Source organism: Schistocerca nitens, unplaced genomic scaffold (assembly GCF_023898315.1).
Source record: "Schistocerca nitens isolate TAMUIC-IGC-003100 unplaced genomic scaffold, iqSchNite1.1 HiC_scaffold_270, whole genome shotgun sequence".
In the NCBI taxonomy this organism is placed as follows: Eukaryota; Metazoa; Arthropoda; class Insecta; order Orthoptera; family Acrididae; genus Schistocerca; species Schistocerca nitens.
In genome coordinates this window covers 21,621-34,810 of record NW_026045810.1, presented here as the reverse complement: position 1 = coordinate 34,810, position 13,190 = coordinate 21,621, and the positions used below count along the sequence as shown (strand labels likewise).

General features: G+C 54.7%; 30 non-coding genes across 30 annotated transcripts; 24 read left to right on the top strand and 6 right to left on the bottom strand.

The window, feature by feature from the left end:
- Window positions 1-291: 291 nt before the first annotated feature.
- On the bottom strand, window positions 292-363 carry Trnag-ucc (transfer RNA glycine (anticodon UCC)). Its single transcript has one exon. It is a non-coding gene; the product is annotated as a tRNA-Gly (tRNA).
- A 340-nt stretch (window positions 364-703) lies between these two features.
- On the top strand, window positions 704-774 carry Trnag-gcc (transfer RNA glycine (anticodon GCC)). Its single transcript has one exon. It is a non-coding gene; the product is annotated as a tRNA-Gly (tRNA).
- A 381-nt stretch (window positions 775-1,155) lies between these two features.
- Window positions 1,156-1,228, top strand: Trnam-cau (transfer RNA methionine (anticodon CAU)). The gene has a single exon. It is a non-coding gene; the product is annotated as a tRNA-Met (tRNA).
- Window positions 1,229-1,533: 305 nt separating this feature from the next.
- Window positions 1,534-1,605, top strand: Trnae-uuc (transfer RNA glutamic acid (anticodon UUC)). Its single transcript has one exon. It is a non-coding gene; the product is annotated as a tRNA-Glu (tRNA).
- A 198-nt stretch (window positions 1,606-1,803) lies between these two features.
- Window positions 1,804-1,877, top strand: Trnai-aau (transfer RNA isoleucine (anticodon AAU)). Its single transcript has one exon. It is a non-coding gene; the product is annotated as a tRNA-Ile (tRNA).
- A 602-nt stretch (window positions 1,878-2,479) lies between these two features.
- Trnag-ucc (transfer RNA glycine (anticodon UCC)) lies at window positions 2,480-2,551 on the bottom strand. Its single transcript has one exon. It is a non-coding gene; the product is annotated as a tRNA-Gly (tRNA).
- Window positions 2,552-2,891: 340 nt separating this feature from the next.
- On the top strand, window positions 2,892-2,962 carry Trnag-gcc (transfer RNA glycine (anticodon GCC)). Its single transcript has one exon. It is a non-coding gene; the product is annotated as a tRNA-Gly (tRNA).
- Window positions 2,963-3,342: 380 nt separating this feature from the next.
- Window positions 3,343-3,415, top strand: Trnam-cau (transfer RNA methionine (anticodon CAU)). Its single transcript has one exon. It is a non-coding gene; the product is annotated as a tRNA-Met (tRNA).
- A 305-nt stretch (window positions 3,416-3,720) lies between these two features.
- Trnae-uuc (transfer RNA glutamic acid (anticodon UUC)) lies at window positions 3,721-3,792 on the top strand. Its single transcript has one exon. It is a non-coding gene; the product is annotated as a tRNA-Glu (tRNA).
- Window positions 3,793-3,990: 198 nt separating this feature from the next.
- Window positions 3,991-4,064, top strand: Trnai-aau (transfer RNA isoleucine (anticodon AAU)). The gene has a single exon. It is a non-coding gene; the product is annotated as a tRNA-Ile (tRNA).
- A 602-nt stretch (window positions 4,065-4,666) lies between these two features.
- Trnag-ucc (transfer RNA glycine (anticodon UCC)) lies at window positions 4,667-4,738 on the bottom strand. Its single transcript has one exon. It is a non-coding gene; the product is annotated as a tRNA-Gly (tRNA).
- Window positions 4,739-5,078: 340 nt separating this feature from the next.
- Trnag-gcc (transfer RNA glycine (anticodon GCC)) lies at window positions 5,079-5,149 on the top strand. Its single transcript has one exon. It is a non-coding gene; the product is annotated as a tRNA-Gly (tRNA).
- Window positions 5,150-5,530: 381 nt separating this feature from the next.
- Window positions 5,531-5,603, top strand: Trnam-cau (transfer RNA methionine (anticodon CAU)). Its single transcript has one exon. It is a non-coding gene; the product is annotated as a tRNA-Met (tRNA).
- Window positions 5,604-5,908: 305 nt separating this feature from the next.
- Window positions 5,909-5,980, top strand: Trnae-uuc (transfer RNA glutamic acid (anticodon UUC)). The gene has a single exon. It is a non-coding gene; the product is annotated as a tRNA-Glu (tRNA).
- A 198-nt stretch (window positions 5,981-6,178) lies between these two features.
- Trnai-aau (transfer RNA isoleucine (anticodon AAU)) lies at window positions 6,179-6,252 on the top strand. The gene has a single exon. It is a non-coding gene; the product is annotated as a tRNA-Ile (tRNA).
- Window positions 6,253-6,854: 602 nt separating this feature from the next.
- Window positions 6,855-6,926, bottom strand: Trnag-ucc (transfer RNA glycine (anticodon UCC)). Its single transcript has one exon. It is a non-coding gene; the product is annotated as a tRNA-Gly (tRNA).
- Window positions 6,927-7,266: 340 nt separating this feature from the next.
- Trnag-gcc (transfer RNA glycine (anticodon GCC)) lies at window positions 7,267-7,337 on the top strand. Its single transcript has one exon. It is a non-coding gene; the product is annotated as a tRNA-Gly (tRNA).
- Window positions 7,338-7,717: 380 nt separating this feature from the next.
- Trnam-cau (transfer RNA methionine (anticodon CAU)) lies at window positions 7,718-7,790 on the top strand. Its single transcript has one exon. It is a non-coding gene; the product is annotated as a tRNA-Met (tRNA).
- A 305-nt stretch (window positions 7,791-8,095) lies between these two features.
- On the top strand, window positions 8,096-8,167 carry Trnae-uuc (transfer RNA glutamic acid (anticodon UUC)). Its single transcript has one exon. It is a non-coding gene; the product is annotated as a tRNA-Glu (tRNA).
- Window positions 8,168-8,365: 198 nt separating this feature from the next.
- Window positions 8,366-8,439, top strand: Trnai-aau (transfer RNA isoleucine (anticodon AAU)). The gene has a single exon. It is a non-coding gene; the product is annotated as a tRNA-Ile (tRNA).
- A 602-nt stretch (window positions 8,440-9,041) lies between these two features.
- On the bottom strand, window positions 9,042-9,113 carry Trnag-ucc (transfer RNA glycine (anticodon UCC)). The gene has a single exon. It is a non-coding gene; the product is annotated as a tRNA-Gly (tRNA).
- A 340-nt stretch (window positions 9,114-9,453) lies between these two features.
- Window positions 9,454-9,524, top strand: Trnag-gcc (transfer RNA glycine (anticodon GCC)). Its single transcript has one exon. It is a non-coding gene; the product is annotated as a tRNA-Gly (tRNA).
- Window positions 9,525-9,905: 381 nt separating this feature from the next.
- Window positions 9,906-9,978, top strand: Trnam-cau (transfer RNA methionine (anticodon CAU)). The gene has a single exon. It is a non-coding gene; the product is annotated as a tRNA-Met (tRNA).
- Window positions 9,979-10,283: 305 nt separating this feature from the next.
- Window positions 10,284-10,355, top strand: Trnae-uuc (transfer RNA glutamic acid (anticodon UUC)). Its single transcript has one exon. It is a non-coding gene; the product is annotated as a tRNA-Glu (tRNA).
- Window positions 10,356-10,553: 198 nt separating this feature from the next.
- Window positions 10,554-10,627, top strand: Trnai-aau (transfer RNA isoleucine (anticodon AAU)). The gene has a single exon. It is a non-coding gene; the product is annotated as a tRNA-Ile (tRNA).
- A 602-nt stretch (window positions 10,628-11,229) lies between these two features.
- On the bottom strand, window positions 11,230-11,301 carry Trnag-ucc (transfer RNA glycine (anticodon UCC)). Its single transcript has one exon. It is a non-coding gene; the product is annotated as a tRNA-Gly (tRNA).
- Window positions 11,302-11,641: 340 nt separating this feature from the next.
- On the top strand, window positions 11,642-11,712 carry Trnag-gcc (transfer RNA glycine (anticodon GCC)). The gene has a single exon. It is a non-coding gene; the product is annotated as a tRNA-Gly (tRNA).
- Window positions 11,713-12,093: 381 nt separating this feature from the next.
- Window positions 12,094-12,166, top strand: Trnam-cau (transfer RNA methionine (anticodon CAU)). The gene has a single exon. It is a non-coding gene; the product is annotated as a tRNA-Met (tRNA).
- A 305-nt stretch (window positions 12,167-12,471) lies between these two features.
- Trnae-uuc (transfer RNA glutamic acid (anticodon UUC)) lies at window positions 12,472-12,543 on the top strand. The gene has a single exon. It is a non-coding gene; the product is annotated as a tRNA-Glu (tRNA).
- A 198-nt stretch (window positions 12,544-12,741) lies between these two features.
- Trnai-aau (transfer RNA isoleucine (anticodon AAU)) lies at window positions 12,742-12,815 on the top strand. The gene has a single exon. It is a non-coding gene; the product is annotated as a tRNA-Ile (tRNA).
- The last annotated feature ends 375 nt before the right edge of the window (window positions 12,816-13,190 follow it).

Here is a 13,190-nt window from a genome sequence, read left to right as displayed (position 1 = left end):
TTTTCGGAGCTACAGCCCGATTCGGTCAGGGAGACGCCACCGTGAAATGAACGGGCGTGCTGTGTGTACATCGCCTCGCCTCTCCTTACCTCTCTCAGTCGTTTCTCGTGCTTGTCGTTTTGATATAGGCCGATTGGAGAGCGTCAGCTCTCGCGTCAGCTGAGCAAAGTCGAGACAAGTCGAGACAGTCGAGACACACTATAGGCTGGTCTGCAGCGAGTAAGAGGGGGAAAAAACATTAAGTTAAGGGCGCGTGGCGAAAGTACTCATACGTGACATTAAAAAGCCTGTTGCGGTGGCCGGGAATCGAACCCGGACCAACTGCTTGGAAGGCAACTATGCTGACCATTACACCACCACCGCACAAGCGAGCGCCCCGACGCCGCGCTGTGTCGGCTTCCCGCCTGTCGGCAGCGGCCGAAGGTGATCGTACCTGGCAGGCGCATTTCGAGGTAGGCTAGGGGAGCACATCCAGGCGCGTTCGGACAGCGTATCCGCGCACATTTCGCATCCTTGGCAAGAGTCGGCGCCGGCGACGCAAGAGTACGCAGAGGACCGCGTTCTGGCGGCATTTTTAAGCAGTACAGTGCAGGATTCAGCGTCTGCAGCATCTTCTCGACAGAATGCTACGGCGCTTGACGGCAGTCCCACTTTCCCTTGAGACATCTGCTCGGGAAGCAGCGTGCAGTTACTACCGGCCCGAGCATCGGTGGTTCAGTGGCAGAGTGCTCGCCTGCCACGCGGGCGGCCCGGGTTCGATTCCCGGCCGATGCATCATTTTGCTTTTCCCACGATAATGCTGCCGTGTGGCTTGCGCGCTTGAGATGCACGATCCACATGAATGTATAGCTGGATTCCCTTGAGAAGAACCGAGAACGCAGCACTCGCGGGTCCCCACTAGGACGCTCGCATGGTGTTCTACAGACTAGCGTCGGCCTGGCCTCACAAGTTGCTGTGTCCAGGTGCCTCCGAGGCACTGAACGTTAACGACAAGGAGTGCTGCCTATCGTTTGCAAAAGCTGCAGCAACACCGCAATCAACTGGGCTGGCAATGCACGTGTAGCAACAGAACACGTTATCCAGGAAGTACAGTGTCTTTACGTCTAACATTGGGTGTGGTACTTAGCCAGTTTCCAGGACAAGCGCTTCACCTGTGCCTCGGTAGCGCAGTAGGCAGCGCGTAAGTCTCATAATCTTAAGGTCGTGAGTTCGATCCTCACCCGGGGCATTTAATTTTCTGTGACTGATGGTGATGCTGTTGCTAGGGCACCAACTTATTTCTTGTTTGTTATCCACAACGTTTTCAACGCTTCAGCGGGAAAATGTTTACTCCCTGTTATTGCTACTTACAGCTTCCCTTTTCCTCTTCTCCTAGCACAGCATGAAGCCAAAAACATTGCTCTGAGACGTTTGAGGTGCGCGCCTTGCCAGTCAGTATGCGCAAAGACGCTCGCAAAGAGAGAAGGGCGCCGACGCGGGACACGACACGAAATGCTACAAGCGACCGTCCGATCCGCGTCAGGAACGCCCACATCCGGTGTGGTCTAGTGGCTAGGATACCTGGCTTTCACCCAGGAGGCCCGGGTTCGATTCCCGGTACCGGAACGGAACTTTTTCCACACGAATCGTGACAAGTTTGAGCTGTCCGAGCTGCCGTTTCCTGTCCTGCTCGCAATATATCTACTGTTTCGTGACCGTCAGCAGAGTATAGACGAGGGAAGCAGACATCCGACGACCATAGAAATGGTGTACGGCTTCATGCCATACGTTTGCAGCGTAGGGCTGAGCGAGCGCAACTGTCGAGGCCCGTTAGCTCAGTTGGTTAGAGCGTCGTGCTAATAACGCGAAGGTCGTGGGTTCGATCCCCCCACGGGCCACAACGCTTTTACTACCACGAAAAGGCAGCGCCGATTTCAGCTGGCGAGTGTGATGACCAAAAGATCATCACCCTGCGTGGAAGTTGACAGAGGATCCGAACCCGACTTGTCGGGAAGCGCTACAGCATTCACTCGGCAATGGCCATAATACGTTGAATACACTGGTTCTCAACCGATAAAGAGAAGATGAAAGGAAATGTCCGATTGCCGATGCGTAACAACTTTGGCCCTTGTCGGTACTTGGGCGGGAGAGCGCATGGGGACACAGGGTACTGTTGGCAGTTTTACTTCCTATTTTTCTTTCTCCTTTGTTTTCGGAGCTACAGCCCGATTCGGTCAGGGAGACGCCACCGTGAAATGAACGGGCGTGCTGTGTGTACATCGCCTCGCCTCTCCTTACCTCTCTCAGTCGTTTCTCGTGCTTGTCGTTTTGATATAGGCCGATTGGAGAGCGTCAGCTCTCGCGTCAGCTGAGCAAAGTCGAGACAAGTCGAGACAGTCGAGACACACTATAGGCTGGTCTGCAGCGAGTAAGAGGGGGAAAAAACATTAAGTTAAGGGCGCGTGGCGAAAGTACTCATACGTGACATTAAAAAGCCTGTTGCGGTGGCCGGGAATCGAACCCGGACCAACTGCTTGGAAGGCAACTATGCTGACCATTACACCACCACCGCACAAGCGAGCGCCCCGACGCCGCGCTGTGTCGGCTTCCCGCCTGTCGGCAGCGGCCGAAGGTGATCGTACCTGGCAGGCGCATTTCGAGGTAGGCTAGGGGAGCACATCCAGGCGCGTTCGGACAGCGTATCCGCGCACATTTCGCATCCTTGGCAAGAGTCGGCGCCGGCGACGCAAGAGTACGCAGAGGACCGCGTTCTGGCGGCATTTTTAAGCAGTACAGTGCAGGATTCAGCGTCTGCAGCATCTTCTCGACAGAATGCTACGGCGCTTGACGGCAGTCCCACTTTCCCTTGAGACATCTGCTCGGGAAGCAGCGTGCAGTTACTACCGGCCCGAGCATCGGTGGTTCAGTGGTAGAATGCTCGCCTGCCACGCGGGCGGCCCGGGTTCGATTCCCGGCCGATGCATCATTTTGCTTTTCCCACGATAATGCTGCCGTGTGGCTTGCGCGCTTGAGATGCACGATCCACATGAATGTATAGCAGGATTCCCTTGAGAAGAACCGAGAACGCAGCACTCGCGGGTCCCCACTAGGACGCTCGCATGGTGTTCTACAGACTAGCGTCGGCCTGGCCTCGCAAGTTGCTGTGTCCAGGTGCCTCCGAGGCACTGAACGTTAACGACAAGGAGTGCTGCCTATCGTTTGCAAATCTGCAGCAACACCGCAATCAACTGGGCTGGCAATGCACGTGTAGCAACAGAACACGTTATCCAGGAAGTACAGTGTCTTTACGTCTAACATTGGGTGTGGTACTTACCCAGTTTCCAGGACAAGCTCTTCACCTGTGCCTCGGTAGCGCAGTAGGCAGCGCGTAAGTCTCATAATCTTAAGGTCGTGAGTTCGATCCTCACCCGGGGCATTTAATTTTCTGTGACTGATGGTGATGCTGTTGCTAGGGCACCAACTTATTTCTTGTTTTTTATCCACAACGTTTTCAACGCTTCAGCGGGAAAATGTTTACTCCCTGTTATTGCTACTTACAGCTTCCCTTTTCCTCTTCTCCTAGCACAGCATGAAGCCAAAAACATTGCTCTGAGACGTTTGAGGTGCGCGCCTTGCCAGTCAGTATGCGCAAAGACGCTCGCAAAGAGAGAAGGGCGCCGACGCGGGACACGACACGAAATGCTACAAGCGACCGTCCGATCCGCCGCAGGAACGCCCGCATCCGGTGTGGTCTAGTGGCTAGGATACCTGGCTTTCACCCAGGAGGCCCGGGTTCGATTCCCGGTACCGGAACGGAACTTTTTCCACACGAATCGTGACAAGTTTGAGCTGTCCGAGCTGCCGTTTCCCGTCCTGCTCGCAATATATCTACTGTTTCGTGACCGTCAGCAGAGTATAGACGAGGGAAGCAGACATCCGACGACCATAGAAATGGTGTACGGCTTCATGCCATACGTTTGCAGCGTAGGGCTGAGCGAGTGCAACTGTCGAGGCCCGTTAGCTCAGTTGGTTAGAGCGTCGTGCTAATAACGCGAAGGTCGTGGGTTCGATCCCCCCACGGGCCACAACGCTTTTACTACCACGAAAAGGCAGCGCCGATTTCAGCTGGCGAGTGTGATGACCAAAACATCATCACCCTGCGTGGAAGTTGACAGAGGATCCGAACCCGACTTGTCGGGAAGCGCTACAGCATTCACTCGGCAATGGCCATAATATGTTGAATACACTGGTTCTCAACCGATAAAGAGAAGATGAAAGGAAATGTCCGATTGCCGATGCGTAACAACTTTGGCCCTTGTCGGTACTTGGGCGGGAGAGCGCATGGGGACACAGGGTACTGTTGGCAGTTTTACTTCCTATTTTTCTTTCTCCTTTGTTTTCGGAGCTACAGCCCGATTCGGTCAGGGAGACGCCACCGTGAAATGAACGGGCGTGCTGTGTGTACATCGCCTCGCCTCTCCTTACCTCTCTCAGTCGTTTCTCGTGCTTGTCGTTTTGATATAGGCCGATTGGAGAGCGTCAGCTCTCGCGTCAGCTGAGCAAAGTCGAGACAAGTCGAGACAGTCGAGACACACTATAGGCTGGTCTGCAGCGAGTAAGAGGGGGAAAAAACATTAAGTTAAGGGCGCGTGGCGAAAGTACTCATACGTGACATTAAAAAGCCTGTTGCGGTGGCCGGGAATCGAACCCGGACCAACTGCTTGGAAGGCAACTATGCTGACCATTACACCACCACCGCACAAGCGAGCGCCCCGACGCCGCGCTGTGTCGGCTTCCCGCCTGTCGGCAGCGGCCGAAGGTGATCGTACCTGGCAGGCGCATTTCGAGGTAGGCTAGGGGAGCACATCCAGGCGCGTTCGGACAGCGTATCCGCGCACATTTCGCATCCTTGGCAAGAGTCGGCGCCGGCGACGCAAGAGTACGCAGAGGACCGCGTTCTGGCGGCATTTTTAAGCAGTACAGTGCAGGATTCAGCGTCTGCAGCATCTTCTCGACAGAATGCTACGGCGCTTGACGGCAGTCCCACTTTCCCTTGAGACATCTGCTCGGGAAGCAGCGTGCAGTTACTACCGGCCCGAGCATCGGTGGTTCAGTGGCAGAGTGCTCGCCTGCCACGCGGGCGGCCCGGGTTCGATTCCCGGCCGATGCATCATTTTGCTTTTCCCACGATAATGCTGCCGTGTGGCTTGCGCGCTTGAGATGCACGATCCACATGAATGTATAGCTGGATTCCCTTGAGAAGAACCGAGAACGCAGCACTCGCGGGTCCCCACTAGGACGCTCGCATGGTGTTCTACAGACTAGCGTCGGCCTGGCCTCACAAGTTGCTGTGTCCAGGTGCCTCCGAGGCACTGAACGTTAACGACAAGGAGTGCTGCCTATCGTTTGCAAAAGCTGCAGCAACACCGCAATCAACTGGGCTGGCAATGCACGTGTAGCAACAGAACACGTTATCCAGGAAGTACAGTGTCTTTACGTCTAACATTGGGTGTGGTACTTAGCCAGTTTCCAGGACAAGCGCTTCACCTGTGCCTCGGTAGCGCAGTAGGCAGCGCGTAAGTCTCATAATCTTAAGGTCGTGAGTTCGATCCTCACCCGGGGCATTTAATTTTCTGTGACTGATGGTGATGCTGTTGCTAGGGCACCAACTTATTTCTTGTTTGTTATCCACAACGTTTTCAACGCTTCAGCGGGAAAATGTTTACTCCCTGTTATTGCTACTTACAGCTTCCCTTTTCCTCTTCTCCTAGCACAGCATGAAGCCAAAAACATTGCTCTGAGACGTTTGAGGTGCGCGCCTTGCCAGTCAGTATGCGCAAAGACGCTCGCAAAGAGAGAAGGGCGCCGACGCGGGACACGACACGAAATGCTACAAGCGACCGTCCGATCCGCGTCAGGAACGCCCACATCCGGTGTGGTCTAGTGGCTAGGATACCTGGCTTTCACCCAGGAGGCCCGGGTTCGATTCCCGGTACCGGAACGGAACTTTTTCCACACGAATCGTGACAAGTTTGAGCTGTCCGAGCTGCCGTTTCCTGTCCTGCTCGCAATATATCTACTGTTTCGTGACCGTCAGCAGAGTATAGACGAGGGAAGCAGACATCCGACGACCATAGAAATGGTGTACGGCTTCATGCCATACGTTTGCAGCGTAGGGCTGAGCGAGCGCAACTGTCGAGGCCCGTTAGCTCAGTTGGTTAGAGCGTCGTGCTAATAACGCGAAGGTCGTGGGTTCGATCCCCCCACGGGCCACAACGCTTTTACTACCACGAAAAGGCAGCGCCGATTTCAGCTGGCGAGTGTGATGACCAAAAGATCATCACCCTGCGTGGAAGTTGACAGAGGATCCGAACCCGACTTGTCGGGAAGCGCTACAGCATTCACTCGGCAATGGCCATAATACGTTGAATACACTGGTTCTCAACCGATAAAGAGAAGATGAAAGGAAATGTCCGATTGCCGATGCGTAACAACTTTGGCCCTTGTCGGTACTTGGGCGGGAGAGCGCATGGGGACACAGGGTACTGTTGGCAGTTTTACTTCCTATTTTTCTTTCTCCTTTGTTTTCGGAGCTACAGCCCGGTTCGGTCAGGGAGACGCCACCGTGAAATGAACGGGCGTGCTGTGTGTACATCGCCCCGCCTCTCCTTACCTCTCTCAGTCGTTTCTCGTGCTTGTCGTTTTGATATAGGCCGATTGGAGAGCGTCAGCTCTCGCGTCAGCTGAGCAAAGTCGAGACAAGTCGAGACAGTCGAGACACACTATAGGCTGGTCTGCAGCGAGTAAGAGGGGGAAAAAACATTAAGTTAAGGGCGCGTGGCGAAAGTACTCATACGTGACATTAAAAAGCCTGTTGCGGTGGCCGGGAATCGAACCCGGACCAACTGCTTGGAAGGCAACTATGCTGACCATTACACCACCACCGCACAAGCGAGCGCCCCGACGCCGCGCTGTGTCGGCTTCCCGCCTGTCGGCAGCGGCCGAAGGTGATCGTACCTGGCAGGCGCATTTCGAGGTAGGCTAGGGGAGCACATCCAGGCGCGTTCGGACAGCGTATCCGCGCACATTTCGCATCCTTGGCAAGAGTCGGCGCCGGCGACGCAAGAGTACGCAGAGGACCGCGTTCTGGCGGCATTTTTAAGCAGTACAGTGCAGGATTCAGCGTCTGCAGCATCTTCTCGACAGAATGCTACGGCGCTTGACGGCAGTCCCACTTTCCCTTGAGACATCTGCTCGGGAAGCAGCGTGCAGTTACTACCGGCCCGAGCATCGGTGGTTCAGTGGTAGAATGCTCGCCTGCCACGCGGGCGGCCCGGGTTCGATTCCCGGCCGATGCATCATTTTGCTTTTCCCACGATAATGCTGCCGTGTGGCTTGCGCGCTTGAGATGCACGATCCACATGAATGTATAGCAGGATTCCCTTGAGAAGAACCGAGAACGCAGCACTCGCGGGTCCCCACTAGGACGCTCGCATGGTGTTCTACAGACTAGCGTCGGCCTGGCCTCGCAAGTTGCTGTGTCCAGGTGCCTCCGAGGCACTGAACGTTAACGACAAGGAGTGCTGCCTATCGTTTGCAAATCTGCAGCAACACCGCAATCAACTGGGCTGGCAATGCACGTGTAGCAACAGAACACGTTATCCAGGAAGTACAGTGTCTTTACGTCTAACATTGGGTGTGGTACTTACCCAGTTTCCAGGACAAGCGCTTCACCTGTGCCTCGGTAGCGCAGTAGGCAGCGCGTAAGTCTCATAATCTTAAGGTCGTGAGTTCGATCCTCACCCGGGGCATTTAATTTTCTGTGACTGATGGTGATGCTGTTGCTAGGGCACCAACTTATTTCTTGTTTTTTATCCACAACGTTTTCAACGCTTCAGCGGGAAAATGTTTACTCCCTGTTATTGCTACTTACAGCTTCCCTTTTCCTCTTCTCCTAGCACAGCATGAAGCCAAAAACATTGCTCTGAGACGTTTGAGGTGCGCGCCTTGCCAGTCAGTATGCGCAAAGACGCTCGCAAAGAGAGAAGGGCGCCGACGCGGGACACGACACGAAATGCTACAAGCGACCGTCCGATCCGCCGCAGGAACGCCCGCATCCGGTGTGGTCTAGTGGCTAGGATACCTGGCTTTCACCCAGGAGGCCCGGGTTCGATTCCCGGTACCGGAACGGAACTTTTTCCACACGAATCGTGACAAGTTTGAGCTGTCCGAGCTGCCGTTTCCCGTCCTGCTCGCAATATATCTACTGTTTCGTGACCGTCAGCAGAGTATAGACGAGGGAAGCAGACATCCGACGACCATAGAAATGGTGTACGGCTTCATGCCATACGTTTGCAGCGTAGGGCTGAGCGAGTGCAACTGTCGAGGCCCGTTAGCTCAGTTGGTTAGAGCGTCGTGCTAATAACGCGAAGGTCGTGGGTTCGATCCCCCCACGGGCCACAACGCTTTTACTACCACGAAAAGGCAGCGCCGATTTCAGCTGGCGAGTGTGATGACCAAAACATCATCACCCTGCGTGGAAGTTGACAGAGGATCCGAACCCGACTTGTCGGGAAGCGCTACAGCATTCACTCGGCAATGGCCATAATATGTTGAATACACTGGTTCTCAACCGATAAAGAGAAGATGAAAGGAAATGTCCGATTGCCGATGCGTAACAACTTTGGCCCTTGTCGGTACTTGGGCGGGAGAGCGCATGGGGACACAGGGTACTGTTGGCAGTTTTACTTCCTATTTTTCTTTCTCCTTTGTTTTCGGAGCTACAGCCCGATTCGGTCAGGGAGACGCCACCGTGAAATGAACGGGCGTGCTGTGTGTACATCGCCTCGCCTCTCCTTACCTCTCTCAGTCGTTTCTCGTGCTTGTCGTTTTGATATAGGCCGATTGGAGAGCGTCAGCTCTCGCGTCAGCTGAGCAAAGTCGAGACAAGTCGAGACAGTCGAGACACACTATAGGCTGGTCTGCAGCGAGTAAGAGGGGGAAAAAACATTAAGTTAAGGGCGCGTGGCGAAAGTACTCATACGTGACATTAAAAAGCCTGTTGCGGTGGCCGGGAATCGAACCCGGACCAACTGCTTGGAAGGCAACTATGCTGACCATTACACCACCACCGCACAAGCGAGCGCCCCGACGCCGCGCTGTGTCGGCTTCCCGCCTGTCGGCAGCGGCCGAAGGTGATCGTACCTGGCAGGCGCATTTCGAGGTAGGCTAGGGGAGCACATCCAGGCGCGTTCGGACAGCGTATCCGCGCACATTTCGCATCCTTGGCAAGAGTCGGCGCCGGCGACGCAAGAGTACGCAGAGGACCGCGTTCTGGCGGCATTTTTAAGCAGTACAGTGCAGGATTCAGCGTCTGCAGCATCTTCTCGACAGAATGCTACGGCGCTTGACGGCAGTCCCACTTTCCCTTGAGACATCTGCTCGGGAAGCAGCGTGCAGTTACTACCGGCCCGAGCATCGGTGGTTCAGTGGCAGAGTGCTCGCCTGCCACGCGGGCGGCCCGGGTTCGATTCCCGGCCGATGCATCATTTTGCTTTTCCCACGATAATGCTGCCGTGTGGCTTGCGCGCTTGAGATGCACGATCCACATGAATGTATAGCTGGATTCCCTTGAGAAGAACCGAGAACGCAGCACTCGCGGGTCCCCACTAGGACGCTCGCATGGTGTTCTACAGACTAGCGTCGGCCTGGCCTCACAAGTTGCTGTGTCCAGGTGCCTCCGAGGCACTGAACGTTAACGACAAGGAGTGCTGCCTATCGTTTGCAAAAGCTGCAGCAACACCGCAATCAACTGGGCTGGCAATGCACGTGTAGCAACAGAACACGTTATCCAGGAAGTACAGTGTCTTTACGTCTAACATTGGGTGTGGTACTTAGCCAGTTTCCAGGACAAGCGCTTCACCTGTGCCTCGGTAGCGCAGTAGGCAGCGCGTAAGTCTCATAATCTTAAGGTCGTGAGTTCGATCCTCACCCGGGGCATTTAATTTTCTGTGACTGATGGTGATGCTGTTGCTAGGGCACCAACTTATTTCTTGTTTGTTATCCACAACGTTTTCAACGCTTCAGCGGGAAAATGTTTACTCCCTGTTATTGCTACTTACAGCTTCCCTTTTCCTCTTCTCCTAGCACAGCATGAAGCCAAAAACATTGCTCTGAGACGTTTGAGGTGCGCGCCTTGCCAGTCAGTATGCGCAAAGACGCTCGCAAAGAGAGAAGGGCGCCGACGCGGGACACGACACGAAATGCTACAAGCGACCGTCCGATCCGCGTCAGGAACGCCCACATCCGGTGTGGTCTAGTGGCTAGGATACCTGGCTTTCACCCAGGAGGCCCGGGTTCGATTCCCGGTACCGGAACGGAACTTTTTCCACACGAATCGTGACAAGTTTGAGCTGTCCGAGCTGCCGTTTCCTGTCCTGCTCGCAATATATCTACTGTTTCGTGACCGTCAGCAGAGTATAGACGAGGGAAGCAGACATCCGACGACCATAGAAATGGTGTACGGCTTCATGCCATACGTTTGCAGCGTAGGGCTGAGCGAGCGCAACTGTCGAGGCCCGTTAGCTCAGTTGGTTAGAGCGTCGTGCTAATAACGCGAAGGTCGTGGGTTCGATCCCCCCACGGGCCACAACGCTTTTACTACCACGAAAAGGCAGCGCCGATTTCAGCTGGCGAGTGTGATGACCAAAAGATCATCACCCTGCGTGGAAGTTGACAGAGGATCCGAACCCGACTTGTCGGGAAGCGCTACAGCATTCACTCGGCAATGGCCATAATACGTTGAATACACTGGTTCTCAACCGATAAAGAGAAGATGAAAGGAAATGTCCGATTGCCGATGCGTAACAACTTTGGCCCTTGTCGGTACTTGGGCGGGAGAGCGCATGGGGACACAGGGTACTGTTGGCAGTTTTACTTCCTATTTTTCTTTCTCCTTTGTTTTCGGAGCTACAGCCCGATTCGGTCAGGGAGACGCCACCGTGAAATGAACGGGCGTGCTGTGTGTACATCGCCTCGCCTCTCCTTACCTCTCTCAGTCGTTTCTCGTGCTTGTCGTTTTGATATAGGCCGATTGGAGAGCGTCAGCTCTCGCGTCAGCTGAGCAAAGTCGAGACAAGTCGAGACAGTCGAGACACACTATAGGCTGGTCTGCAGCGAGTAAGAGGGGGAAAAAACATTAAGTTAAGGGCGCGTGGCGAAAGTACTCATACGTGACATTAAAAAGCCTGTTGCGGTGGCCGGGAATCGAACCCGGACCAACTGCTTGGAAGGCAACTATGCTGACCATTACACCACCACCGCACAAGCGAGCGCCCCGACGCCGCGCTGTGTCGGCTTCCCGCCTGTCGGCAGCGGCCGAAGGTGATCGTACCTGGCAGGCGCATTTCGAGGTAGGCTAGGGGAGCACATCCAGGCGCGTTCGGACAGCGTATCCGCGCACATTTCGCATCCTTGGCAAGAGTCGGCGCCGGCGACGCAAGAGTACGCAGAGGACCGCGTTCTGGCGGCATTTTTAAGCAGTACAGTGCAGGATTCAGCGTCTGCAGCATCTTCTCGACAGAATGCTACGGCGCTTGACGGCAGTCCCACTTTCCCTTGAGACATCTGCTCGGGAAGCAGCGTGCAGTTACTACCGGCCCGAGCATCGGTGGTTCAGTGGCAGAGTGCTCGCCTGCCACGCGGGCGGCCCGGGTTCGATTCCCGGCCGATGCATCATTTTGCTTTTCCCACGATAATGCTGCCGTGTGGCTTGCGCGCTTGAGATGCACGATCCACATGAATGTATAGCTGGATTCCCTTGAGAAGAACCGAGAACGCAGCACTCGCGGGTCCCCACTAGGACGCTCGCATGGTGTTCTACAGACTAGCGTCGGCCTGGCCTCACAAGTTGCTGTGTCCAGGTGCCTCCGAGGCACTGAACGTTAACGACAAGGAGTGCTGCCTATCGTTTGCAAAAGCTGCAGCAACACCGCAATCAACTGGGCTGGCAATGCACGTGTAGCAACAGAACACGTTATCCAGGAAGTACAGTGTCTTTACGTCTAACATTGGGTGTGGTACTTAGCCAGTTTCCAGGACAAGCGCTTCACCTGTGCCTCGGTAGCGCAGTAGGCAGCGCGTAAGTCTCATAATCTTAAGGTCGTGAGTTCGATCCTCACCCGGGGCATTTAATTTTCTGTGACTGATGGTGATGCTGTTGCTAGGGCACCAACTTATTTCTTGTTTGTTATCCACAACGTTTTCAACGCTTCAGCGGGAAAATGTTTACTCCCTGTTATTGCTACTTACAGCTTCCCTTTTCCTCTTCTCCTAGCACAGCATGAAGCCAAAAACATTGCTCTGAGACGTTTGAGGTGCGCGCCTTGCCAGTCAGTATGCGCAAAGACGCTCGCAAAGAGAGAAGGGCGCCGACGCGGGACACGACACGAAATGCTACAAGCGACCGTCCGATCCGCGTCAGGAACGCCCACATCCGGTGTGGTCTAGTGGCTAGGATACCTGGCTTTCACCCAGGAGGCCCGGGTTCGATTCCCGGTACCGGAACGGAGCTTTTTCCACACGAATCGTGACAAGTTTGAGCTGTCCGAGCTGCCGTTTCCTGTCCTGCTCGCAATATATCTACTGTTTCGTGACCGTCAGCAGAGTATAGACGAGGGAAGCAGACATCCGACGACCATAGAAATGGTGTACGGCTTCATGCCATACGTTTGCAGCGTAGGGCTGAGCGAGCGCAACTGTCGAGGCCCGTTAGCTCAGTTGGTTAGAGCGTCGTGCTAATAACGCGAAGGTCGTGGGTTCGATCCCCCCACGGGCCACAACGCTTTTACTACCACGAAAAGGCAGCGCCGATTTCAGCTGGCGAGTGTGATGACCAAAAGATCATCACCCTGCGTGGAAGTTGACAGAGGATCCGAACCCGACTTGTCGGGAAGCGCTACAGCATTCACTCGGCAATGGCCATAATACGTTGAATACACTGGTTCTCAACCGATAAAGAGAAGATGAAAGGAAATGTCCGATTGCCGATGCGTAACAACTTTGGCCCTTGTCGGTACTTGGGCGGGAGAGCGCATGGGGACACAGGGTACTGTTGGCAGTTTTACTTCCTATTTTTCTTTCTCCTTTGTTTTCGGAGCTACAGCCCGGTTCGGTCAGGGAGACGCCACCGTGAAATGAACGGGCGTGCTGTG